The following is a 25,149-nucleotide window of genomic DNA, read 5'->3' as shown; positions in this document are numbered from 1 at the left end:
GTCAACGGCCATATCACGTAGAACGCACCTGGTCTCGTCAGCTCCCAGAAGTTAAGTTACGTCGAGTCCCGTTAGTACTTGGAAGGGTGACCGCTTGGGAATACGGGATGTCGTTGGCGATGGATAGTTTGTTTTCAATAACAAATTTCTTGAAATTTTTTTTCAATAACGATGGTTACTAGTCCAATTTCGTAGATGAAACATTTCAATGCCTTAGAGATAGGTTCAATGCATCTATAAGAATGATTCTGGATCAATTCCATTGAGAAATTGTCAAATTTTATCGCGTTTTTTAATCGCAATGGTTACCAGTCCAAATTCGTAGATCAAAAATTTCAATGACATAGGGATAGGTTCAATTCATCTATAGGAATGATTCTGGATGAATTTAATTGCGAGTTTTTCAAAGTTGATCGCGCTTTTTATTCGCGATGGTTACCAGTCCAAATTCAATGAACAAACATTTCTGTCACTTTGAAGTGATTTTCTATTCATCCATTGGGATTGGGAGGGTAAATTTTCATTTTTGAATGTCAACGGCCATATCACGTAGAACGCACCTGGTCTCGTCAGCTCCCAGAAGTTAAGTTACGTCGAGTCCCGTTAGTACTTGGAAGGGTGACCGCTTGGGAATACGGGATGTCGTTGGCGATGGATAGTTTGTTTTCAATAACAAATTTCTTGAAATTTTTTTTCAATCACGATGGTTACCAGTCCAATTTCGTAGATGAAACATTTCAATGCCTTAGAGATAGGTTCAATTCATCTATAAGAATGATTCTGGATCAATTCCATTGAGAGTTTGTCAAATTTTATCGCGTTATTTAATCGCGATGGTTAACAGTCCAAATTCGTAGATCAAACATTTCAATGACATAGGGATAGGTTCAATTCATCTATAGGAATGATTCTGGATGAATTTCATTGCGAGTTTTTCAAAGTTGATCGCGCTTTTTATTTGCGATGGTTACCAGTCCAAATTCAATGAACAAACATTTCTGTCACTTTGAAGTGATTTTCTATTCATCCATTGGGACTGGGAGGGTAAATTTTCATTTTTGAATGTCAACGGCCATATCACGTAGAACGCACCTGGTCTCGTCAGCTCCCAGAAGTTAAGTTACGTCGAGTCCCGTTAGTACTTGGAAGGGTGACCGCTTGGGAATACGGGATGTCGTTGGCGATGTATAGTTTGTTTTCAATAACAAATTTCTTGAAATTTTTTTTCAATCACGATGGTTACCAGTCCAATTTCGTAGATGAAACATTTCAATGCCTTAGAGATAGGTTCAATTCATCTATAAGAATGATTCTGGATCAATTCCATTGAGAGTTTGTCAAATTTTATCGCGTTATTTAATCGCGATGGTTAACAGTCCAAATTCGTAGATCAAACATTTCAATGACATAGGGATAGGTTCAATTCATCTATAGGAATGATTCTGGATGAATTTCATTGCGAGTTTTTCAAAGTTGATCGCGCTTTTTATTTGCGATGGTTACCAGTCCAAATTCAATGAACAAACATTTCTGTCACTTTGAAGTGATTTTCTATTCATCCATTGGGACTGGGAGGGTAAATTTTCATTTTTGAATGTCAACGGCCATATCACGTAGAACGCACCTGGTCTCGTCAGCTCCCAGAAGTTAAGTTACGTCGAGTCCCGTTAGTACTTGGAAGGGTGACCGCTTGGGATTACGGGATGTCGTTGGCGATGGATAGTTTGTTTTCAATAACAAATTTCTTGAAATTTTTTTTCAATAACGATGGTTACTAGTCCAATTTCGTAGATGAAACATTTCAATGCCTTAGAGATAGGTTCAATGCATCTATAAGAATGATTCTGGATCAATTCCATTGAGAAATTGTCAAATTTTATCGCGTTTTTTAATCGCAATGGTTACCAGTCCAAATTCGTAGATCAAAAATTTCAATGACATAGGGATAGGTTCAATTCATCTATAGGAATGATTCTGGATGAATTTAATTAAGAGTTTTTCAAAGTTGATCGCGCTTTTTATTCGCGATGGTTACCAGTCCAAATTCAATGAACAAACATTTCTGTCACTTTGAAGTGATTTTCTATTCATCCATTGGGACTGGGAGGGTAAATTTTCATTTTTGAATGTCAACGGCCATATCACGTAGAACGCACCTGGTCTCGTCAGCTCCCAGAAGTTAAGTTACGTCGAGTCCCGTTAGTACTTGGAAGGGTGACCGCTTGGGAATACGGGATGTCGTTGGCGATGGATAGTTTGTTTTCAATAACAAATTTCTTGAAATTTTTTTTCAATCACGATGGTTACCAGTCCAATTTCGTAGATGAAACATTTCAATGCCTTAGAGATAGGTTCAATTCATCTATAAGAATGATTCTGGATCAATTCCATTGAGAGTTTGTCAAATTTTATCGCGTTATTTAATCGCGATGGTTAACAGTCCAAATTCGTAGATCAAACATTTCAATGACATAGGGATAGGTTCAATTCATCTATAGGAATGATTCTGGATGAATTTCATTGCGAGTTTTTCAAAGTTGATCGCGCTTTTTATTCGCGATGGTTACCAGTCCAAATTCAATGAACAAACATTTCTGTCACTTTGAAGTGATTTTCTATTCATCCATTGGGAATGGGAGGGTAAATTTTCATTTTTGAATGTCAACGGCCATATCACGTAGAACGCACCTGGTCTCGTCAGCTCCCAGAAGTTAAGTTACGTCGAGTCCCGTTAGTACTTGGAAGGGTGACCGCTTGGGAATACGGGATGTCGTTGGCGATGGATAGTTTGTTTTCAATAACAAATTTCTTGAAATTTTTTTTCAATAACGATGGTTACTAGTCCAATTTCGTAGATGAAACATTTCAATGCCTTAGAGATAGGTTCAATGCATCTATAAGAATGATTCTGGATCAATTCCATTGAGAAATTGTCAAATTTTATCGCGTTTTTTAATCGCAATGGTTACCAGTCCAAATTCGTAGATCAAAAATTTCAATGACATAGGGATAGGTTCAATTCATCTATAGGAATGATTCTGGATGAATTTCATTGCGAGTTTTTCAAAGTTGATCGTGCTTTTTATTTGCGATGGTTACCAGTCCAAATTCAATGAACAAACATTTCTGTCACTTTGAAGTGATTTTCTATTCATCCATTGGGACTGGGAGGGTAAATTTTCATTTTTGAATGTCAACGGCCATATCACGTAGAACGCACCTGGTCTCGTCAGCTCCCCCCACACAGCACACCTCCCTCCTGGGATCCTCCGAAAAGGCTCTTAGCCTCCCAAAGATTACGATAGTAGAGGCAGGAGGTACTGGGGAAGGTTGCGGGAATGTTAGTATATATTACTTCTGCGTGTGGGTTTTTTTCTTTCGACTTCTCCAAAGAAGATATTCAGGAGATCTTCAGGACTGCTGATCTATTTGCAACAAACTCTTTTTAAAAAAGGCGGATCATAATGACCTAGCTTTAGAATATTTCCAGTTACATTAAAATAAGCTAGTAGTTGAAATCATGTATACATAATACAAAAAGAAATATAATAAGCAAATTTACTAAAATTTTTTAAAATGAGAGTTGAAAAATGCATTTTTATCAATAAACCGAAAACATTAAACCGTGCCATTTATACGTAACGCAAAAAAAGCTACAGTGTAGGCAAGAATAAAACGACTGCACATTTTTTCTTCCCACACTTTAACTAAATTTTAATTTGCCGAAAAATCTCTGTTGAATTAGTTGCAGTCGTAATGTCTGCAATGTTACACACCCTTAAAAAATGTCTATCTCGTTAACCAGTTAATATATCAATGCGTCAATAAAGATTACATTACTCGTGTGTCAAGCATGAGTACATAACTAATCAACTTACAAATCAAACGTAAATAATGAAGAATATAATTACGTCAAAATATGTTAAGTTTTACAGAACAACAACGGTGTAGTGGTTAGCAAGCTCGATTGCGATACGAAAGAGTGCAGGTTCGATCCCGGGAAGCGACGAATCTTTTATCGAGTCTTTTGTCTTATGGGGAGCTTCTAAGATGTACTGAGGAACTTCTAAGATGTACAGAGGAAGCTACCAGGCCCAGGCAGCTGTCAGGTGACCAAAAAGAAGGTTTTAAGAGAAATCTAGGGACTCAATAGGAAAGACTGGGGAGAAAACTAAGAGGATCTAAGGAGGTCCCAAGGAACCAAATGTGCTGTGTGGGCCAGAAGTTAAGTTACGTCGAGTCCCGTTAGTACTTGGAAGGGTGACCGCTTGGGAATACGGGATGTCGTTGGCGATGGATAGTTTGTTTTCAATAACAAATTTCTTGACATTTTTTTTCAATCACGATGGTTACCAGTCCAATTTCGTAGATGAAACATTTCAATGCCTTAGAGATAGGTTCAATTAATCTATAAGAATTATTCTGGATCAATTCCATTGAGAGTTTGTCAAATTTTATCGCGTTATTAATCGTGATGGTTACCAGTCCAAATTCGTAGATCAAAAATTTCAATGACATAGGGATAGGTTCAATTCATCAATAGGAATGATTCTGGATGAATTTCATTGCGAGTTTTTCAAAGTTGATCGCGCTTTTTATTCGCGATGGTTACCAGTCCAAATTCAATGAACAAACATTTCTGTCACTTTGAAGTGATTTTCTATTCATCCATTGGGACTGGGAGGGTAAATTTTCATTTTTGAATGTCAACGGCCATATCACGTAGAACGCACCTGGTCTCGTCAGCTCCCAGAAGTTAAGTTACGTCGAGTCCCGTTAGTACTTGGAAGGGTGACCGCTTGGGAATACGGGATGTCGTTGGCGATGGATAGTTTGTTTTCAATAACAAATTTCTTGAAATTTTTTTTCAATCACGATGGTTACCAGTCCAATTTCGTAGATGAAACATTTCAATGCCTTAGAGATAGGTTCAATGCATCTATAAGAATGATTCTGGATCAATTCCATTGAGATTTTGTCAAATTTTATCGCGTTTTTTAATCGCAATGGTTACCAGTCCAAATTCGTAGATCAAAAATTTCAATGACATAGGGATAGGTTCAATTCATCTATAGGAATGATTCTGGATGAATTTCATTGCGAGTTTTTCAAAGTTGATCGCGCTTTTTATTCGCGATGGTTACCAGTCCAAATTCAATGAACAAACATTTCTGTCACTTTGAAGTGATTTTCTATTCATCCATTGGGACTGGGAGGGTAAATTTTCATTTTTGAATGTCAACGGCCATATCACGTAGAACGCACCTGGTCTCGTCAGCTCCCAGAAGTTAAGTTACGTCGAGTCCCGTTAGTACTTGGAAGGGTGACCGCTTGGGAATACGGGATGTCGTTGGCGATGGATAGTTTGTTTTCAATAACAAATTTCTTGAAATTTTTTTTCAATAACGATGGTTACTAGTCCAATTTCGTAGATGAAACATTTCAATGCCTTAGAGATAGGTTCAATGCATCTATAAGAATGATTCTGGATCAATTCCATTGAGAAATTGTCAAATTTTATCGCGTTTTTTAATCGCAATGGTTACCAGTCCAAATTCGTAGATCAAAAATTTCAATGACATAGGGATAGGTTCAATTCATCTATAGGAATGATTCTGGATGAATTTAATTGCGAGTTTTTCAAAGTTGATCGCGCTTTTTATTCGCGATGGTTACCAGTCCAAATTCAATGAACAAACATTTCTGTCACTTTGAAGTGATTTTCTATTCATCCATTGGGACTGGGAGGGTAAATTTTCATTTTTGAATGTCAACGGCCATATCACGTAGAACGCACCTGGTCTCGTCAGCTCCCAGAAGTTAAGTTACGTCGAGTCCCGTTAGTACTTGGAAGGGTGACCGCTTGGGAATACGGGATGTCGTTGGCGATGGATAGTTTGTTTTCAATAACAAATTTCTTGAAATTTTTTTTCAATCACGATGGTTACCAGTCCAATTTCGTAGATGAAACATTTCAATGCCTTAGAGATAGGTTCAATTCATCTATAAGAATGATTCTGGATCAATTCCATTGAGAGTTTGTCAAATTTTATCGCGTTATTTAATCGCGATGGTTAACAGTCCAAATTCGTAGATCAAACATTTCAATGACATAGGGATAGGTTCAATTCATCTATAGGAATGATTCTGGATGAATTTCATTGCGAGTTTTTCAAAGTTGATCGCGCTTTTTATTTGCGATGGTTACCAGTCCAAATTCAATGAACAAACATTTCTGTCACTTTGAAGTGATTTTCTATTCATCCATTGGGAATGGGAGGGTAAATTTTCATTTTTGAATGTCAACGGCCATATCACGTAGAACGCACCTGGTCTCGTCAGCTCCCAGAAGTTAAGTTACGTCGAGTCCCGTTAGTACTTGGAAGGGTGACCGCTTGGGAATACGGGATGTCGTTGGCGATGGATAGTTTGTTTTCAATAACAAATTTCTTGACATTTTTTTTCAATCACGATGGTTACCAGTCCAATTTCGTAGATGAAACATTTCAATGCCTTAGAGATAGGTTCAATTAATCTATAAGAATTATTCTGGATCAATTCCATTGAGAGTTTGTCAAATTTTATCGCGTTATTAATCGTGATGGTTACCAGTCCAAATTCTTAGATCAAAAATTTCAATGACATAGGGATAGGTTCAATTCATCAATAGGAATGATTCTGGATGAATTTCATTGCGAGTTTTTCAAAGTTGATCGCGCTTTTTATTCGCGATGGTTACCAGTCCAAATTCAATGAACAAACATTTCTGTCACTTTGAAGTGATTTTCTATTCATCCATTGGGACTGGTAGGGTAAATTTTCATTTTTGAATGTCAACGGCCATATCACGTAGAACGCACCTGGTCTCGTCAGCTCCCAGAAGTTAAGTTACGTCGAGTCCCGTTAGTACTTGGAAGGGTGACCGCTTGGGAATACGGGATGTCGTTGGCGATGGATAGTTTGTTTTCAATAACAAATTTCTTGAAATTTTTTTTCAATAACGATGGTTACTAGTCCAATTTCGTAGATGAAACATTTCAATGCCTTAGAGATAGGTTCAATGCATCTATAAGAATGATTCTGGATCAATTCCATTGAGATTTTGTCAAATTTTATCGCGTTTTTTAATCGCAATGGTTACCAGTCCAAATTCGTAGATCAAAAATTTCAATGACATAGGGATAGGTTCAATTCATCTATAGGAATGATTCTGGATGAATTTCATTGCGAGTTTTTCAAAGTTGATCGCGCTTTTTATTTGCGATGGTTACCAGTCCAAATTCAATGAACAAACATTTCTGTCACTTTGAAGTGATTTTCTATTCATCCATTGGGACTGGGAGGGTAAATTTTCATTTTTGAATGTCAACGGCCATATCACGTAGAACGCACCTGGTCTCGTCAGCTCCCAGAAGTTAAGTTACGTCGAGTCCCGTTAGTACTTGGAAGGGTGACCGCTTGGGAATACGGGATGTCGTTGGCGATGGATAGTTTGTTTTCAATAACAAATTTCTTGACATTTTTTTTCAATCACGATGGTTACCAGTCCAATTTCGTAGATGAAACATTTCAATGCCTTAGAGATAGGTTCAATTAATCTATAAGAATTATTCTGGATCAATTCCATTGAGAGTTTGTCAAATTTTATCGCGTTATTAATCGTGATGGTTACCAGTCCAAATTCGTAGATCAAAAATTTCAATGACATAGGGATAGGTTCAATTCATCAATAGGAATGATTCTGGATGAATTTCATTGCGAGTTTTTCAAAGTTGATCGCGCTTTTTATTCGCGATGGTTACCAGTCCAAATTCAATGAACAAACATTTCTGTCACTTTGAAGTGATTTTCTATTCATCCATTGGGACTGGGAGGGTAAATTTTCATTTTTGAATGTCAACGGCCATATCACGTAGAACGCACCTGGTCTCGTCAGCTCACAGAAGTTAAGTTACGTCGAGTCCCGTTAGTACTTGGAAGGGTGACCGCTTGGGAATACGGGATGTCGTTGGCGATGGATAGTTTGTTTTCAATAACAAATTTCTTGAAATTTTTTTTCAATCACGATGGTTACCAGTCCAATTTCGTAGATGAAACATTTCAATGCCTTAGAGATAGGTTCAATGCATCTATAAGAATTATTCTGGATCAATTCCATTGAGATTTTGTCAAATTTTATCGCGTTTTTTAATCGCAATGGTTACCAGTCCAAATTCGTAGATCAAAAATTTCAATGACATAGGGATAGGTTCAATTCATCTATAGGAATGATTCTGGATGAATTTCATTGCGAGTTTTTCAAAGTTGATCGCGCTTTTTATTCGCGATGGCTACCAGTCCAAATTCAATGAACAAACATTTCTGTCACTTTGAAGTGATTTTCTATTCATCCATTGGGACTGGGAGGGTAAATTTTCATTTTTGAATGTCAACGGCCATATCACGTAGAACGCACCTGGTCTCGTCAGCTCCCAGAAGTTAAGTTACGTCGAGTCCCGTTAGTACTTGGAAGGGTGACCGCTTGGGAATACGGGATGTCGTTGGCAATGGATAGTTTGTTTTCAATAACAAATTTCTTGAAATTTTTTTTCAATAACGATGGTTACTAGTCCAATTTCGTAGATGAAACATTTCAATGCCTTAGAGATAGGTTCAATGCATCTATAAGAATTATTCTGGATCAATTCCATTGAGATTTTGTCAAATTTTATCGCGTTTTTTAATCGCAATGGTTACCAGTCCAAATTCGTAGATCAAAAATTTCAATGACATAGGGATAGGTTCAATTCATCTATAGGAATGATTCTGGATGAATTTCATTGCGAGTTTTTCAAAGTTGATCGCGCTTTTTATTCGCGATGGCTACCAGTCCAAATTCAATGAACAAACATTTCTGTCACTTTGAAGTGATTTTCTATTCATCCATTGGGAGTGGGAGGGTAAATTTTCATTTTTGAATGTCAACGGCCATATCACGTAGAACGCACCTGGTCTCGTCAGCTCCCAGAAGTTAAGTTACGTCGAGTCCCGTTAGTACTTGGAAGGGTGACCGCTTGGGAATACGGGATGTCGTTGGCGATGGATAGTTTGTTTTCAATAACAAATTTCTTGACATTTTTTTTCAATCACGATGGTTACCAGTCCAATTTCGTAGATGAAACATTTCAATGCCTTAGAGATAGGTTCAATTAATCTATAAGAATTATTCTGGATCAATTCCATTGAGAGTTTGTCAAATTTTATCGCGTTATTAATCGTGATGGTTACCAGTCCAAATTCGTAGATCAAAAATTTCAATGACATAGGGATAGGTTCAATTCATCAATAGGAATGATTCTGGATGAATTTCATTGCGAGTTTTTCAAAGTTGATCGCGCTTTTTATTCGCGATGGTTACCAGTCCAAATTCAATGAACAAACATTTCTGTCACTTTGAAGTGATTTTCTATTCATCCATTGGGACTGGGAGGGTAAATTTTCATTTTTGAATGTCAACGGCCATATCACGTAGAACGCACCTGGTCTCGTCAGCTCACAGAAGTTAAGTTACGTCGAGTCCCGTTAGTACTTGGAAGGGTGACCGCTTGGGAATACGGGATGTCGTTGGCGATGGATAGTTTGTTTTCAATAACAAATTTCTTGAAATTTTTTTTCAATCACGATGGTTACCAGTCCAATTTCGTAGATGAAACATTTCAATGCCTTAGAGATAGGTTCAATGCATCTATAAGAATTATTCTGGATCAATTCCATTGAGATTTTGTCAAATTTTATCGCGTTTTTTAATCGCAATGGTTACCAGTCCAAATTCGTAGATCAAAAATTTCAATGACATAGGGATAGGTTCAATTCATCTATAGGAATGATTCTGGATGAATTTCATTGCGAGTTTTTCAAAGTTGATCGCGCTTTTTATTCGCGATGGCTACCAGTCCAAATTCAATGAACAAACATTTCTGTCACTTTGAAGTGATTTTCTATTCATCCATTGGGACTGGGAGGGTAAATTTTCATTTTTGAATGTCAACGGCCATATCACGTAGAACGCACCTGGTCTCGTCAGCTCCCAGAAGTTAAGTTACGTCGAGTCCCGTTAGTACTTGGAAGGGTGACCGCTTGGGAATACGGGATGTCGTTGGCGATGGATAGTTTGTTTTCAATAACAAATTTCTTGAAATTTTTTTTCAATAACGATGGTTACTAGTCCAATTTCGTAGATGAAACATTTCAATGCCTTAGAGATAGGTTCAATGCATCTATAAGAATTATTCTGGATCAATTCCATTGAGATTTTGTCAAATTTTATCGCGTTTTTTAATCGCAATGGTTACCAGTCCAAATTCGTAGATCAAAAATTTCAATGACATAGGGATAGGTTCAATTCATCTATAGGAATGATTCTGGATGAATTTCATTGCGAGTTTTTCAAAGTTGATCGCGCTTTTTATTCGCGATGGCTACCAGTCCAAATTCAATGAACAAACATTTCTGTCACTTTGAAGTGATTTTCTATTCATCCATTGGGAGTGGGAGGGTAAATTTTCATTTTTGAATGTCAACGGCCATATCACGTAGAACGCACCTGGTCTCGTCAGCTCCCAGAAGTTAAGTTACGTCGAGTCCCGTTAGTACTTGGAAGGGTGACCGCTTGGGAATACGGGATGTCGTTGGCGATGGATAGTTTGTTTTCAATAACAAATTTCTTGACATTTTTTTTCAATCACGATGGTTACCAGTCCAATTTCGTAGATGAAACATTTCAATGCCTTAGAGATAGGTTCAATTAATCTATAAGAATTATTCTGGATCAATTCCATTGAGAGTTTGTCAAATTTTATCGCGTTATTAATCGTGATGGTTACCAGTCCAAATTCGTAGATCAAAAATTTCAATGACATAGGGATAGGTTCAATTCATCAATAGGAATGATTCTGGATGAATTTCATTGCGAGTTTTTCAAAGTTGATCGCGCTTTTTATTCGCGATGGTTACCAGTCCAAATTCAATGAACAAACATTTCTGTCACTTTGAAGTGATTTTCTATTCATCCATTGGGACTGGGAGGGTAAATTTTCATTTTTGAATGTCAACGGCCATATCACGTAGAACGCACCTGGTCTCGTCAGCTCCCAGAAGTTAAGTTACGTCGAGTCCCGTTAGTACTTGGAAGGGTGACCGCTTGGGAATACGGGATGTCGTTGGCGATGGATAGTTTGTTTTCAATAACAAATTTCTTGACATTTTTTTTCAATCACGATGGTTACCAGTCCAATTTCGTAGATGAAACATTTCAATGCCTTAGAGATAGGTTCAATTAATCTATAAGAATTATTCTGGATCAATTCCATTGAGAGTTTGTCAAATTTTATCGCGTTATTAATCGTGATGGTTACCAGTCCAAATTCGTAGATCAAAAATTTCAATGACATAGGGATAGGTTCAATTCATCAATAGGAATGATTCTGGATGAATTTCATTGCGAGTTTTTCAAAGTTGATCGCGCTTTTTATTCGCGATGGTTACCAGTCCAAATTCAATGAACAAACATTTCTGTCACTTTGAAGTGATTTTCTATTCATCCATTGGGACTGGGAGGGTAAATTTTCATTTTTGAATGTCAACGGCCATATCACGTAGAACGCACCTGGTCTCGTCAGCTCCCAGAAGTTAAGTTACGTCGAGTCCCGTTAGTACTTGGAAGGGTGACCGCTTGGGAATACGGGATGTCGTTGGCGATGGATAGTTTGTTTTCAATAACAAATTTCTTGACATTTTTTTTCAATCACGATGGTTACCAGTCCAATTTCGTAGATGAAACATTTCAATGCCTTAGAGATAGGTTCAATTCATCTATAAGAATGATTCTGGATCAATTCCATTGAGAGTTTGTCAAATTGTATCGCGTTATTTAATCGCGATGGTTAACAGTCCAAATTCGTAGATCAAAAATTTCAATGACATAGGGATAGGTTCAATTCATCTATAGGAATGATTCTGGATGAATTTCATTGCGAGTTTTTCAAAGTTGATCGCGCTTTTTATTCGCGATGGTTACCAGTCCAAATTCAATGAACAAACATTTCTGTCACTTTGAAGTGATTTTCTATTCATCCATTGGGACTGGGAGGGTAAATTTTCATTTTTGAATGTCAACGGCCATATCACGTAGAACGCACCTGGTCTCGTCAGCTCCCAGAAGTTAAGTTACGTCGAGTCCCGTTAGTACTTGGAAGGGTGACCGCTTGGGAATACGGGATGTTGTTGGCGATGAATAGTTTGTTTTCAATAAAAAATTTCTTGAAATTTTTTTTCAATAACAATGGTTACCAGTCCAATTTCGTAGATGAAACATTTCAATGCCTTAGAGATAGGTTCAATGCATCTATAAGAATGATTCTGGATCAATTCCATTGAGAGTTTGTCAAATTTTATCGCGTTTTTTAATCGCGATGGTTACCAGTCCAAATTCGTAGATCAAAAATTTCAATGACATAGGGATAGGTTCAATTCATCTATAGGAATGATTCTGGATGAATTTCATTGCGAGTTTTTCAAAGTTGATCGCGCTTTTTATTTGCGATGGTTACCAGTCCAAATTCAATGAACAAACATTTCTGTCACTTTGAAGTGATTTTCTATTCATCCATTGGGACTGGGAGGGTAAATTTTCATTTTTGAATGTCAACGGCCATATCACGTAGAACGCACCTGGTCTCATCAGCTCCCACAAGTTAAGTTACGTCGAGTCCCGTTAGTACTTGGAAGGGTGACCGCTTGGGAATACGGGATGTCGTTGGCGATGGATAGTTTGTTTTCAATAACAAATTTCTTGAAATTTTTTTTCAATCACGATGGTTACCAGTCCAATTTCGTAGATGAAACATTTCAATGCCTTAGAGATAGGTTCAATTCATCTATAAGAATGATTCTGGATCAATTCCATTGAGAGTTTGTCAAATTGTATCGCGTTATTTAATCGCGATGGTTAACAGTCCAAATTCGTAGATCAAAAATTTCAATGACATAGGGATAGGTTCAATTCATCTATAGGAATGATTCTGGATGAATTTCATTGCGAGTTTTTCAAAGTTGATCGCGCTTTTTATTCGCGATGGTTACCAGTCCAAATTCAATGAACAAACATTTCTGTCACTTTGAAGTGATTTTCTATTCATCCATTGGGACTGGGAGGGTAAATTTTCATATTTGAATGTCAACGGCCATATCACGTAGAACGCACCTGGTCTCGTCAGCTCCCAGAAATTAAGTTACGTCGAGTCCCGTTAGTACTTGGAAGGGTGACCGCTTGGGAATACGGGATGTCGTTGGCGATGGATAGTTTGTTTTCAATAACAAATTTCTTGACATTTTTTTTCAATCACGATGGTTACCAGTCCAATTTCGTAGATGAAACATTTCAATGCCTTAGAGATAGGTTCAATTCATCTATAAGAATGATTCTGGATCAATTCCATTGAGAGTTTGTCAAATTTTATCGCGTTATTTAATCGCGATGGTTAACAGTCCAAATTCGTAGATCAAACATTTCAATGACATAGGGATAGGTTCAATTCATCTATAGGAATGATTCTGGATGAATTTCATTGCGAGTTTTTCAAAGTTGATCGCGCTTTTTATTCGCGATGGTTACCAGTCCAAATTCAATGAACAAACATTTCTGTCACTTTGAAGTGATTTTCTATTCATCCATTGGGACTGGGAGGGTAAATTTTCATTTTTGAATGTCAACGGCCATATCACGTAGAACGCACCTGGTCTCGTCAGCTCCCAGAAGTTAAGTTACGTCGAGTCCCGTTAGTACTTGGAAGGGTGACCGCTTGGGAATACGGGATGTTGTTGGCGATGAATAGTTTGTTTTCAATAAAAAATTTCTTGAAATTTTTTTTCAATCACGATGGTTACCAGTCCAATTTCGTAGATGAAACATTTCAATGCCTTAGAGATAGGTTCAATTCATCTATAAGAATGATTCTGGATCAATTCCATTGAGAGTTTGTCAAATTGTATCGCGTTATTTAATCGCGATGGTTAACAGTCCAAATTCGTAGATCAAAAATTTCAATGACATAGGGATAGGTTCAATTCATCTATAGGAATGATTCTGGATGAATTTCATTGCGAGTTTTTCAAAGTTGATCGCGCTTTTTATTCGCGATGGTTACCAGTCCAAATTCAATGAACAAACATTTCTGTCACTATGAAGTGATTTTCTATTCATCCATTGGGACTGGGAGGGTAAATTTTCATATTTGAATGTCAACGGCCATATCACGTAGAACGCACCTGGTCTCGTCAGCTCCCAGAAGTTAAGTTACGTCGAGTCCCGTTAGTACTTGGAAGGGTGACCGCTTGGGAATACGGGATGTCGTTGGCGATGGATAGTTTGTTTTCAATAACAAATTTCTTGACATTTTTTTTCAATCACGATGGTTACCAGTCCAATTTCGTAGATGAAACATTTCAATGCCTTAGAGATAGGTTCAATTCATCTATAAGAATGATTCTGGATCAATTCCATTGAGAGTTTGTCAAATTTTATCGCGTTATTTAATCGCGATGGTTAACAGTCCAAATTCGTAGATCAAACATTTCAATGACATAGGGATAGGTTCAATTCATCTATAGGAATGATTCTGGATGAATTTCATTGCGAGTTTTTCAAAGTTGATCGCGCTTTTTATTCGCGATGGTTACCAGTCCAAATTCAATGAACAAACATTTCTGTCACTTTGAAGTGATTTTCTATTCATCCATTGGGACTGGTAGGGTAAATTTTCATTTTTGAATGTCAACGGCCATATCACGTAGAACGCACCTGGTCTCGTCAGCTCCCAGAAGTTAAGTTACGTCGAGTCCCGTTAGTACTTGGAAGGGTGACCGCTTGGGAATACGGGATGTCGTTGGCGATGGATAGTTTGTTTTCAATAACAAATTTCTTGACATTTTTTTTCAATCACGATGGTTACCAGTCCAATTTCGTAGATGAAACATTTCAATGCCTTAGAGATAGGTTCAATTCATCTATAAGAATGATTCTGGATCAATTCCATTGAGAGTTTGTCAAATTTTATCGCGTTTTTTAATCGCGATGGTTACCAGTCCAAATTCGTAGATCAAAAATTTCAATGACATAGGGATAGGTTCAATTCATCTATAGGAATGATTCTGTATGAATTTCATTGCGAGTTTTTCAAAGTTGATCGCGCTTTTTATTCGCGATGGTTACCAGTCCAAATTCAATGAACAAACATTTCTGTCACTTTGAAGTGATTTTCTATTCATCCATTGGGACTGGGAGGGTAAATTTTCATTTTTGAATGTCAACGGCCATATCACGTAGAACGCACCTGGTCTCGTCAGCTCCCAGAAGTTAAGTTACGTCGAGTCCCGTTAGTACTTGGAAGGGTGACCGCTTGGGAATACGGGATGTTGTTGGCGATGAATAGTTTGTTTTCAATAAAAAATTTCTTGAAATTTTTTTTCAATCACGATGGTTACCAGTCCAATTTCGTAGATGAAACATTTCAATGCCTTAGAGATAGGTTCAATTCATCTATAAGAATGATTCTGGATCAATTCCATTGAGAGTTTGTCAAATTGTATCGCGTTATTTAATCGCGATGGTTAACAGTCCAAATTCGTAGATCAAAAATTTCAATGACATAGGGATAGGTTCAATTCATCTATAGGAATGATTCTGGATGAATTTCATTGCGAGTTTTTCAAAGTTGATCGCGCTTTTTATTCGCGATGGTTACCAGTCCAAATTCAATGAACAAACATTTCTGTCACTATGAAGTGATTTTCTATTCATCCATTGGGACTGGGAGGGTAAATTTTCATATTTGAATGTCAACGGCCATATCACGTAGAACGCACCTGGTCTCGTCAGCTCCCAGAAGTTAAGTTACGTCGAGTCCCGTTAGTACTTGGAAGGGTGACCGCTTGGGAATACGGGATGTCGTTGGCGATGGATAGTTTGTTTTCAATAACAAATTTCTTGACATTTTTTTTCAATCACGATGGTTACCAGTCCAATTTCGTAGATGAAACATTTCAATGCCTTAGAGATAGGTTCAATTAATCTATAAGAATTATTCTGGATCAATTCCATCGAGAGTTTTTCAAATTTTATCGCGTTATTAATCGTGATGGTTACCAGTCCAAATTCGTAGATCAAAAATTTCAATGACATAGGGATAGGTTCAATTCATCAATAGGAATGATTCTGGATGAATTTCATTGCGAGCTTTTCAAAGTTGATCGCGCTTTTTATTCGCGATGGTTACCAGTCCAAATTCAATGAACAAACATTTCTGTCACTTTGAAGTGATTTTCTATTCATCCATTGGGACTGGGAGGGTAAATTTTCATTTTTGAATGTCAACGGCCATATCACGTAGAACGCACCTGGTCTCATCAGCTCCCACAAGTTAAGTTACGTCGAGTCCCGTTAGTACTTGGAAGGGTGACCGCTTGGGAATACGGGATGTCGTTGGCGATGGATAGTTTGTTTTCAATAACAAATTTCTTGACATTTTTTTTCAATCACGATGGTTACCAGTCCAATTTCGTAGATGAAACATTTCAATGCCTTAGAGATAGGTTCAATTCATCTATAAGAATGATTCTGGATCAATTCCATTGAGAGTTTGTCAAATTTTATCGCGTTATTTAATCGCGATGGTTAACAGTCCAAATTCGTAGATCAAACATTTCAATGACATAGGGATAGGTTCAATTCATCTATAGGAATGATTCTGGATGAATTTCATTGCGAGTTTTTCAAAGTTGATCGCGCTTTTTATTCGCGATGGTTACCAGTCCAAATTCAATGAACAAACATTTCTGTCACTTTGAAGTGATTTTCTATTCATCCATTGGGACTGGTAGGGTAAATTTTCATTTTTGAATGTCAACGGCCATATCACGTAGAACGCACCTGGTCTCGTCAGCTCCCAGAAGTTAAGTTACGTCGAGTCCCGTTAGTACTTGGAAGGGTGACCGCTTGGGAATACGGGATGTCGTTGGCGATGGATAGTTTGTTTTCAATAACAAATTTCTTGACATTTTTTTTCAATCACGATGGTTACCAGTCCAATTTCGTAGATGAAACATTTCAATGCCTTAGAGATAGGTTCAATTAATCTATAAGAATGATTCTGGATCAATTCCATTGAGATTTTGTCAAATTTTATCGCGTTTTTTAATCGCAATGGTTACCAGTCCAAATTCGTAGATCAAAAATTTCAATGACATAGGGATAGGTTCAATTCATCTATAGGAATGATTCTGGATGAATTTCATTGCGAGTTTTTCAAAGTTGATCGCGCTTTTTATTCGCGATGGTTACCAGTCCAAATTCAATGAACAAACATTTCTGTCACTTTGAAGTGATTTTCTATTCATCCATTGGGACTGGTAGGGTAAATTTTCATTTTTGAATGTCAACGGCCATATCACGTAGAACGCACCTGGTCTCGTCAGCTCCCAGAAGTTAAGTTACGTCGAGTCCCGTTAGTACTTGGAAGGGTGACCGCTTGGGAATACGGGATGTCGTTGGCGATGGATAGTTTGTTTTCAATAACAAATTTCTTGACATTTTTTTTCAATCACGATGGTTACCAGTCCAATTTCGTAGATGAAACATTTCAATGCCTTAGAGATAGGTTCAATTAATCTATAAGAATTATTCTGGATCAATTCCATTGAGAGTTTTTCAAATTTTATCGCGTTATTAATCGTGATGGTTACCAGTCCAAATTCGTAGATCAAAAATTTCAATGACATAGGGATAGGTTCAATTCATCAATAGGAATGATTCTGGATGAATTTCATTGCGAGTTTTTCAAAGTTGATCGCGCTTTTTATTCGCGATGGTTACCAGTCCAAATTCAATGAACAAACATTTCTGTCACTTTGAAGTGATTTTCTATTCATCCATTGGGACTGGGAGGGTAAATTTTCATTTTTGAATGTCAACGGCCATATCACGTAGAACGCACCTGGTCTCGTCAGCTCCCAGAAGTTAAGTTACGTCGAGTCCCGTTAGTACTTGGAAGGGTGACCGCTTGGGAATACGGGATGTCGTTGGCGATGGATAGTTTGTTTTCAATAACAAATTTCTTGACATTTTTTTTCAATCACGATGGTTACCAGTCCAATTTCGTAGATGAAACATTTCAATGCCTTAGAGATAGGTTCAATTCATCTATAAGAATGATTCTGGATCAATTCCATTGAGAGTTTGTCAAATTTTATCGCGTTTTTTAATCGCAATGGTTACCAGTCCAAATTCGTAGATCAAAAATTTCAATGACATAGGGATAGGTTCAATTCATCTATAGGAATGATTCTGGATGAATTTCATTGCGAGTTTTTCAAAGTTGATCGCGCTTTTTATTCGCGATGGTTACCAGTCCAAATTCAATGAACAAACATTTCTGTCACTTTGAAGTGATTTTCTATTCATCCATTGGGACTGGTAGGGTAAATTTTCATTTTTGAATGTCAACGGCCATATCACGTAGAACGCACCTGGTCTCGTCAGCTCCCAGAAGTTAAGTTACGTCGAGTCCCGTTAGTACTTGGAAGGGTGACCGCTTGGGAATACGGGATGTCGTTGGCGATGGATAGTTTGTTTTCAATAACAAATTTCTTGACATTTTTTTTCAATCACGATGGTTACCAGTCCAATTTCGTAGATGAAACATTTCAATGCCTTAGAGATAGGTTCAATTAATCTATAAGAATGATTCTGGATCAATTCCATTGAGATTTTGTCAAATTTTATCGCGTTTTTTAATCGCAATGGTTACCAGTCCAAATTCGTAGATCAAAAATTTCAATGACATAGGGATAGGTTCAATTCATCTATAGGAATGATTCTGGATGAATTTCATTGCGAGTTTTTCAAAGTTGATCGCGCTTTTTATTCGCGATGGTTACCAGTCCAAATTCAATGAACAAACATTTCTGTCACTTTGAAGTGATTTTCTATTCATCCATTGGGACTGGTAGGGTAAATTTTCATTTTTGAATGTCAACGGCCATATCACGTAGAACGCACCTGGTCTCGTCAGCTCCCAGAAGTTAAGTTACGTCGAGTCCCGTTAGTACTTGGAAGGGTGACCGCTTGGGAATACGGGATGTCGTTGGCGATGGATAGTTTGTTTTCAATAACAAATTTCTTGACATTTTTTTTCAATCACGATGGTTACCAGTCCAATTTCGTAGATGAAACATTTCAATGCCTTAGAGATAGGTTCAATTAATCTATAAGAATTATTCTGGATCAATTCCATTGAGAGTTTTTCAAATTTTATCGCGTTATTAATCGTGATGGTTACCAGTCCAAATTCGTAGATCAAAAATTTCAATGACATAGGGATAGGTTCAATTCATCAATAGGAATGATTCTGGATGAATTTCATTGCGAGTTTTTCAAAGTTGATCGCGCTTTTTATTCGCGATGGTTACCAGTCCAAATTCAATGAACAAACATTTCTGTCACTTTGAAGTGATTTTCTATTCATCCATTGGGACTGGGAGGGTAAATTTTCATTTTTGAATGTCAACGGCCATATCACGTAGAACGCACCTGGTCTCGTCAGCTCCCAGAAGTTAAGTTACGTCGAGTCCCGTTAGTACTTGGAAGGGTGACCGCTTGGGAATACGGGATGTCGTTGGCGATGGATAGTTTGTTTTCAATAACAAATTTCTTGACATTTTTTTTCAATCACGATGGTTACCAGTCCAATTTCGTAGATGAAACATTTCAATGCCTTAGAGATAGGTTCAATTCATCTATAAGAATGATTCTGGATCAATTCCATTGAGAGTTTGTCAAATTTTATCGCGTTTTTTAATCGCAATGGTTACCAGTCCAAATTCGTAGATCAAAAATTTCAATGACATAGGGATAGGTTCAATTCATCTATAGGAATGATTCTGGATGAATTTCATTGCGAGTTTTTCAAAGTTGATCGCGCTTTTTATTCGCGATGGTTACCAGTCCAAATTCAATGAACAAACATTTCTGTCACTTTGAAGTGATTTTCTATTCATCCATTGGGACTGGGAGGGTAAATTTTCATTTTTGAATGTCAACGGCCATATCACGTAGAACGCAACTGGTCTCGTCAGCTCCCAGAAGTTAAGTTACGTCGAGTCCCGTTAGTACTTGGAAGGGTGACCGCTTGGGAATACGGGATGTCGTTGGCGATGGATAGTTTGTTTTCAATAACAAATTTCTTGACATTTTTTTTCAATCACGATGGTTACCAGTCCAATTTCGTAGATGAAACATTTCAATGCCTTAGAGATAGGTTCAATTCATCTATAAGAATGATTCTGGATCAATTCCATTGAGAGTTTGTCAAATTTTATCGCGTTTTTTAATCGCAATGGTTACCAGTCCAAATTCGTAGATCAAAAATTTCAATGACATAGGGATAGGTTCAATTCATCTATAGGAATGATTCTGGATGAATTTCATTGCGAGTTTTTCAAAGTTGATCGCGCTTTTTATTCGCGATGGTTACCAGTCCAAATTCAATGAACAAACATTTCTGTCACTTTGAAGTGATTTTCTATTCATCCATTGGGACTGGTAGGGTAAATTTTCATTTTTGAATGTCAACGGCCATATCACGTAGAACGCACCTGGTCTCGTCAGCTCCCAGAAGTTAAGTTACGTCGAGTCCCGTTAGTACTTGGAAGGGTGACCGCTTGGGAATACGGGATGTCGTTGGCGATGGATAGTTTGTTTTCAATAACAAATTTCTTGACATTTTTTTTCAATCACGATGGTTACCAGTCCAATTTCGTAGATGAAACATTTCAATGCCTTAGAGATAGGTTCAATTAATCTATAAGAATGATTCTGGATCAATTCCATTGAGATTTTGTCAAATTTTATCGCGTTTTTTAATCGCAATGGTTACCAGTCCAAATTCGTAGATCAAAAATTTCAATGACATAGGGATAGGTTCAATTCATCTATAGGAATGATTCTGGATGAATTTCATTGCGAGTTTTTCAAAGTTGATCGCGCTTTTTATTCGCGATGGTTACCAGTCCAAATTCAATGAACAAACATTTCTGTCACTTTGAAGTGATTTTCTATTCATCCATTGGGACTGGTAGGGTAAATTTTCATTTTTGAATGTCAACGGCCATATCACGTAGAACGCACCTGGTCTCGTCAGCTCCCAGAAGTTAAGTTACGTCGAGTCCCGTTAGTACTTGGAAGGGTGACCGCTTGGGAATACGGGATGTCGTTGGCGATGGATAGTTTGTTTTCAATAACAAATTTCTTGACATTTTTTTTCAATCACGATGGTTACCAGTCCAATTTCGTAGATGAAACATTTCAATGCCTTAGAGATAGGTTCAATTAATCTATAAGAATTATTCTGGATCAATTCCATTGAGAGTTTTTCAAATTTTATCGCGTTATTAATCGTGATGGTTACCAGTCCAAATTCGTAGATCAAAAATTTCAATGACATAGGGATAGGTTCAATTCATCAATAGGAATGATTCTGGATGAATTTCATTGCGAGTTTTTCAAAGTTGATCGCGCTTTTTATTCGCGATGGTTACCAGTCCAAATTCAATGAACAAACATTTCTGTCACTTTGAAGTGATTTTCTATTCATCCATTGGGACTGGGAGGGTAAATTTTCATTTTTGAATGTCAACGGCCATATCACGTAGAACGCACCTGGTCTCGTCAGCTCCCAGAAGTTAAGTTACGTCGAGTCCCGTTAGTACTTGGAAGGGTGACCGCTTGGGAATACGGGATGTCGTTGGCGATGGATAGTTTGTTTTCAATAACAAATTTCTTGACATTTTTTTTCAATCACGATGGTTACCAGTCCAATTTCGTAGATGAAACATTTCAATGCCTTAGAGATAGGTTCAATTCATCTATAAGAATGATTCTGGATCAATTCCATTGAGAGTTTGTCAAATTTTATCGCGTTTTTTAATCGCAATGGTTACCAGTCCAAATTCGTAGATCAAAAATTTCAATGACATAGGGATAGGTTCAATTCATCTATAGGAATGATTCTGGATGAATTTCATTGCGAGTTTTTCAAAGTTGATCGCGCTTTTTATTCGCGATGGTTACCAGTCCAAATTCAATGAACAAACATTTCTGTCACTTTGAAGTGATTTTCTATTCATCCATTGGGACTGGGAGGGTAAATTTTCATTTTTGAATGTCAACGGCCATATCACGTAGAACGCAACTGGTCTCGTCAGCTCCCAGAAGTTAAGTTACGTCGAGTCCCGTTAGTACTTGGAAGGGTGACCGCTTGGGAATACGGGATGTCGTTGGCGATGGATAGTTTGTTTTCAATAACAAATTTCTTGACATTTTTTTTCAATCACGATGGTTACCAGTCCAATTTCGTAGATGAAACATTTCAATGCCTTAGAGATAGGTTCAATTCATCTATAAGAATGATTCTGGATCAATTCCATTGAGAGTTTGTCAAATTTTATCGCGTTTTTTAATCGCAATGGTTACCAGTCCAAATTCGTAGATCAAAAATTTCAATGACATAGGGATAGGTTCAATTCATCTATAGGAATGATTCTGGATGAATTTCATTGCGAGTTTTTCAAAGTTGATCGCGCTTTTTATTCGCGATGGTTACCAGTCCAAATTCAATGAACAAACATTTCTGTCACTTTGAAGTGATTTTCTATTCATCCATTGGGACTGGTAGGGTAAATTTTCATTTTTGAATGTCAACGGCCATATCACGTAGAACGCACCTGGTCTCGTCAGCTCCCAGAAGTTAAGTTACGTCGAGTCCCGTTAGTACTTGGAAGGGTGACCGCTTGGGAATACGGGATGTCGTTGGCGATGGATAGTTTGTTTTCAATAACAAATTTCTTGACATTTTTTTTCAATCACGATGGTTACCAGTCCAATTTCGTAGATGAAACATTTCAATGCCTTAGAGATAGGTTCAATTAATCTATAAGAATGATTCTGGATCAATTCCATTGAGATTTTGTCAAATTTTATCGCGTTTTTTAATCGCAATGGTTACCAGTCCAAATTCGTAGATCAAAAATTTCAATGACATAGGGATAGGTTCAATTCATCTATAGGAATGATTCTGGATGAATTTCATTGCGAGTTTTTCAAAGTTGATCGCGCTTTTTATTCGCGATGGTTACCAGTCCAAATTCAATGAACAAACATTTCTGTCACTTTGAAGTGATTTTCTATTCATCCATTGGGACTGGTAGGGTAAATTTTCATTTTTGAATGTCAACGGCCATATCACGTAGAACGCACCTGGTCTCGTCAGCTCCCAGAAGTTAAGTTACGTCGAGTCCCGTTAGTACTTGGAAGGGTGACCGCTTGGGAATACGGGATGTCGTTGGCGATGGATAGTTTGTTTTCAATAACAAATTTCTTGACATTTTTTTTCAATCACGATGGTTACCAGTCCAATTTCGTAGATGAAACATTTCAATGCCTTAGAGATAGGTTCAATTAATCTATAAGAATTATTCTGGATCAATTCCATTGAGAGTTTTTCAAATTTTATCGCGTTATTAATCGTGATGGTTACCAGTCCAAATTCGTAGATCAAAAATTTCAATGACATAGGGATAGGTTCAATTCATCAATAGGAATGATTCTGGATGAATTTCATTGCGAGTTTTTCAAAGTTGATCGCGCTTTTTATTCGCGATGGTTACCAGTCCAAATTCAATGAACAAACATTTCTGTCACTTTGAAGTGATTTTCTATTCATCCATTGGGACTGGGAGGGTAAATTTTCATTTTTGAATGTCAACGGCCATATCACGTAGAACGCACCTGGTCTCGTCAGCTCCCAGAAGTTAAGTTACGTCGAGTCCCGTTAGTACTTGGAAGGGTGACCGCTTGGGAATACGGGATGTCGTTGGCGATGGATAGTTTGTTTTCAATAACAAATTTCTTGACATTTTTTTTCAATCACGATGGTTACCAGTCCAATTTCGTAGATGAAACATTTCAATGCCTTAGAGATAGGTTCAATTCATCTATAAGAATGATTCTGGATCAATTCCATTGAGAGTTTGTCAAATTTTATCGCGTTTTTTAATCGCAATGGTTACCAGTCCAAATTCGTAGATCAAAAATTTCAATGACATAGGGATAGGTTCAATTCATCTATAGGAATGATTCTGGATGAATTTCATTGCGAGTTTTTCAAAGTTGATCGCGCTTTTTATTCGCGATGGTTACCAGTCCAAATTCAATGAACAAACATTTCTGTCACTTTGAAGTGATTTTCTATTCATCCATTGGGACTGGGAGGGTAAATTTTCATTTTTGAATGTCAACGGCCATATCACGTAGAACGCAACTGGTCTCGTCAGCTCCCAGAAGTTAAGTTACGTCGAGTCCCGTTAGTACTTGGAAGGGTGACCGCTTGGGAATACGGGATGTCGTTGGCGATGGATAGTTTGTTTTCAATAACAAATTTCTTGAAATTTTTTTTCAATAACGATGGTTACCAGTCCAATTTCGTAGATGAAACATTTCCATGCCTTAGAGATAGGTTCAATTCATCTATAAGAATGATTCTGGATCAATTCCATTGAGAGTTTGTCAAATTTTATCGCGTTTTTTAATCGCAATGGTTACCAGTCCAAATTCGTAGATCAAAAATTTCAATGACATAGGGATAGGTTCAATTCATCTATAGGAATGATTCTGGATGAATTTCATTGCGAGTTTTTCAAAGTTGATCGCGCTTTTTATTCGCGATGGTTACCAGTCCAAATTCAATGAACAAACATTTCTGTCACTTTGAAGTGATTTTCTATTCATCCATTGGGACTGGTAGGGTAAATTTTCATTTTTGAATGTCAACGGCCATATCACGTAGAACGCACCTGGTCTCGTCAGCTCCCAGAAGTTAAGTTACGTCGAGTCCCGTTAGTACTTGGAAGGGTGACCGCTTGGGAATACGGGATGTCGTTGACGATGGATAGTTTGTTTTCAATAACAAATTTCTTGACATTTTTTTTCAATCACGATGGTTACCAGTCCAATTTCGTAGATGAAACATTTCAATGCCTTAGAGATAGGTTCAATTCATCTAT

General features: G+C 37.4%; 1 non-coding gene and 44 pseudogenes across 1 annotated transcript; all 45 read left to right on the top strand.

Moving 5' to 3' along the window:
• Positions 1 to 119, top strand: LOC124317451 (annotated as a pseudogene).
• A 413-nt stretch (positions 120 to 532) lies between these two features.
• LOC124317450 lies at positions 533 to 651 on the top strand (annotated as a pseudogene).
• A 413-nt stretch (positions 652 to 1,064) lies between these two features.
• On the top strand, positions 1,065 to 1,183 carry LOC124317449 (annotated as a pseudogene).
• A 413-nt stretch (positions 1,184 to 1,596) lies between these two features.
• LOC124317033 lies at positions 1,597 to 1,715 on the top strand (annotated as a pseudogene).
• Positions 1,716 to 2,128: 413 nt separating this feature from the next.
• On the top strand, positions 2,129 to 2,247 carry LOC124317448 (annotated as a pseudogene).
• A 413-nt stretch (positions 2,248 to 2,660) lies between these two features.
• Positions 2,661 to 2,779, top strand: LOC124317447 (annotated as a pseudogene).
• Positions 2,780 to 4,705: 1,926 nt separating this feature from the next.
• Positions 4,706 to 4,824, top strand: LOC124317446 (annotated as a pseudogene).
• Positions 4,825 to 5,237: 413 nt separating this feature from the next.
• On the top strand, positions 5,238 to 5,356 carry LOC124317445 (annotated as a pseudogene).
• A 413-nt stretch (positions 5,357 to 5,769) lies between these two features.
• On the top strand, positions 5,770 to 5,888 carry LOC124317444 (annotated as a pseudogene).
• A 413-nt stretch (positions 5,889 to 6,301) lies between these two features.
• LOC124317443 lies at positions 6,302 to 6,420 on the top strand (annotated as a pseudogene).
• Positions 6,421 to 6,832: 412 nt separating this feature from the next.
• LOC124317441 lies at positions 6,833 to 6,951 on the top strand (annotated as a pseudogene).
• Positions 6,952 to 7,364: 413 nt separating this feature from the next.
• Positions 7,365 to 7,483, top strand: LOC124317440 (annotated as a pseudogene).
• Positions 7,484 to 7,895: 412 nt separating this feature from the next.
• On the top strand, positions 7,896 to 8,014 carry LOC124317029 (annotated as a pseudogene).
• A 413-nt stretch (positions 8,015 to 8,427) lies between these two features.
• On the top strand, positions 8,428 to 8,546 carry LOC124317477 (annotated as a pseudogene).
• Positions 8,547 to 8,959: 413 nt separating this feature from the next.
• Positions 8,960 to 9,078, top strand: LOC124317439 (annotated as a pseudogene).
• Positions 9,079 to 9,490: 412 nt separating this feature from the next.
• Positions 9,491 to 9,609, top strand: LOC124317028 (annotated as a pseudogene).
• A 413-nt stretch (positions 9,610 to 10,022) lies between these two features.
• Positions 10,023 to 10,141, top strand: LOC124317438 (annotated as a pseudogene).
• A 413-nt stretch (positions 10,142 to 10,554) lies between these two features.
• On the top strand, positions 10,555 to 10,673 carry LOC124317437 (annotated as a pseudogene).
• Positions 10,674 to 11,085: 412 nt separating this feature from the next.
• Positions 11,086 to 11,204, top strand: LOC124317436 (annotated as a pseudogene).
• A 412-nt stretch (positions 11,205 to 11,616) lies between these two features.
• Positions 11,617 to 11,735, top strand: LOC124317435 (annotated as a pseudogene).
• Positions 11,736 to 12,148: 413 nt separating this feature from the next.
• Positions 12,149 to 12,267, top strand: LOC124317490 (annotated as a pseudogene).
• A 413-nt stretch (positions 12,268 to 12,680) lies between these two features.
• Positions 12,681 to 12,799, top strand: LOC124317008 (annotated as a pseudogene).
• A 413-nt stretch (positions 12,800 to 13,212) lies between these two features.
• Positions 13,213 to 13,331, top strand: LOC124317021 (annotated as a pseudogene).
• A 413-nt stretch (positions 13,332 to 13,744) lies between these two features.
• LOC124317489 lies at positions 13,745 to 13,863 on the top strand (annotated as a pseudogene).
• Positions 13,864 to 14,276: 413 nt separating this feature from the next.
• LOC124317434 lies at positions 14,277 to 14,395 on the top strand (annotated as a pseudogene).
• A 413-nt stretch (positions 14,396 to 14,808) lies between these two features.
• Positions 14,809 to 14,927, top strand: LOC124317433 (annotated as a pseudogene).
• Positions 14,928 to 15,340: 413 nt separating this feature from the next.
• LOC124317487 lies at positions 15,341 to 15,459 on the top strand (annotated as a pseudogene).
• Positions 15,460 to 15,872: 413 nt separating this feature from the next.
• On the top strand, positions 15,873 to 15,991 carry LOC124317431 (annotated as a pseudogene).
• A 412-nt stretch (positions 15,992 to 16,403) lies between these two features.
• Positions 16,404 to 16,522, top strand: LOC124317007 (annotated as a pseudogene).
• Positions 16,523 to 16,935: 413 nt separating this feature from the next.
• LOC124317429 lies at positions 16,936 to 17,054 on the top strand (annotated as a pseudogene).
• Positions 17,055 to 17,467: 413 nt separating this feature from the next.
• Positions 17,468 to 17,586, top strand: LOC124317428 (annotated as a pseudogene).
• A 412-nt stretch (positions 17,587 to 17,998) lies between these two features.
• LOC124317427 lies at positions 17,999 to 18,117 on the top strand (annotated as a pseudogene).
• A 413-nt stretch (positions 18,118 to 18,530) lies between these two features.
• LOC124317426 lies at positions 18,531 to 18,649 on the top strand (annotated as a pseudogene).
• A 413-nt stretch (positions 18,650 to 19,062) lies between these two features.
• On the top strand, positions 19,063 to 19,181 carry LOC124317425 (annotated as a pseudogene).
• Positions 19,182 to 19,593: 412 nt separating this feature from the next.
• On the top strand, positions 19,594 to 19,712 carry LOC124317423 (annotated as a pseudogene).
• Positions 19,713 to 20,125: 413 nt separating this feature from the next.
• On the top strand, positions 20,126 to 20,244 carry LOC124317018 (annotated as a pseudogene).
• A 413-nt stretch (positions 20,245 to 20,657) lies between these two features.
• Positions 20,658 to 20,776, top strand: LOC124317422 (annotated as a pseudogene).
• Positions 20,777 to 21,189: 413 nt separating this feature from the next.
• On the top strand, positions 21,190 to 21,308 carry LOC124317421 (annotated as a pseudogene).
• Positions 21,309 to 21,720: 412 nt separating this feature from the next.
• Positions 21,721 to 21,839, top strand: LOC124317420 (annotated as a pseudogene).
• Positions 21,840 to 22,252: 413 nt separating this feature from the next.
• Positions 22,253 to 22,371, top strand: LOC124317017 (annotated as a pseudogene).
• Positions 22,372 to 22,784: 413 nt separating this feature from the next.
• LOC124317419 lies at positions 22,785 to 22,903 on the top strand (annotated as a pseudogene).
• Positions 22,904 to 23,316: 413 nt separating this feature from the next.
• LOC124317417 lies at positions 23,317 to 23,435 on the top strand (annotated as a pseudogene).
• Positions 23,436 to 23,847: 412 nt separating this feature from the next.
• Positions 23,848 to 23,966, top strand: LOC124317415 (annotated as a pseudogene).
• Positions 23,967 to 24,379: 413 nt separating this feature from the next.
• Positions 24,380 to 24,498, top strand: LOC124317016 (annotated as a pseudogene).
• Positions 24,499 to 24,911: 413 nt separating this feature from the next.
• On the top strand, positions 24,912 to 25,030 carry LOC124317465. Its single transcript, XR_006912103.1, has one exon. It is a non-coding gene; the product is annotated as a 5S ribosomal RNA (ribosomal RNA).
• Positions 25,031 to 25,149: the final 119 nt, after the last annotated feature.

This window comes from Daphnia pulicaria, unplaced genomic scaffold (assembly GCF_021234035.1).
Source record: "Daphnia pulicaria isolate SC F1-1A unplaced genomic scaffold, SC_F0-13Bv2 h1tg000057l, whole genome shotgun sequence".
NCBI lineage: Eukaryota > Metazoa > Arthropoda > Branchiopoda > Diplostraca > Daphniidae > Daphnia > Daphnia pulicaria.
The sequence above is the reverse complement of the archived record's forward strand: the minus strand, read 5'-3'. Positions and strand labels throughout refer to the sequence as shown.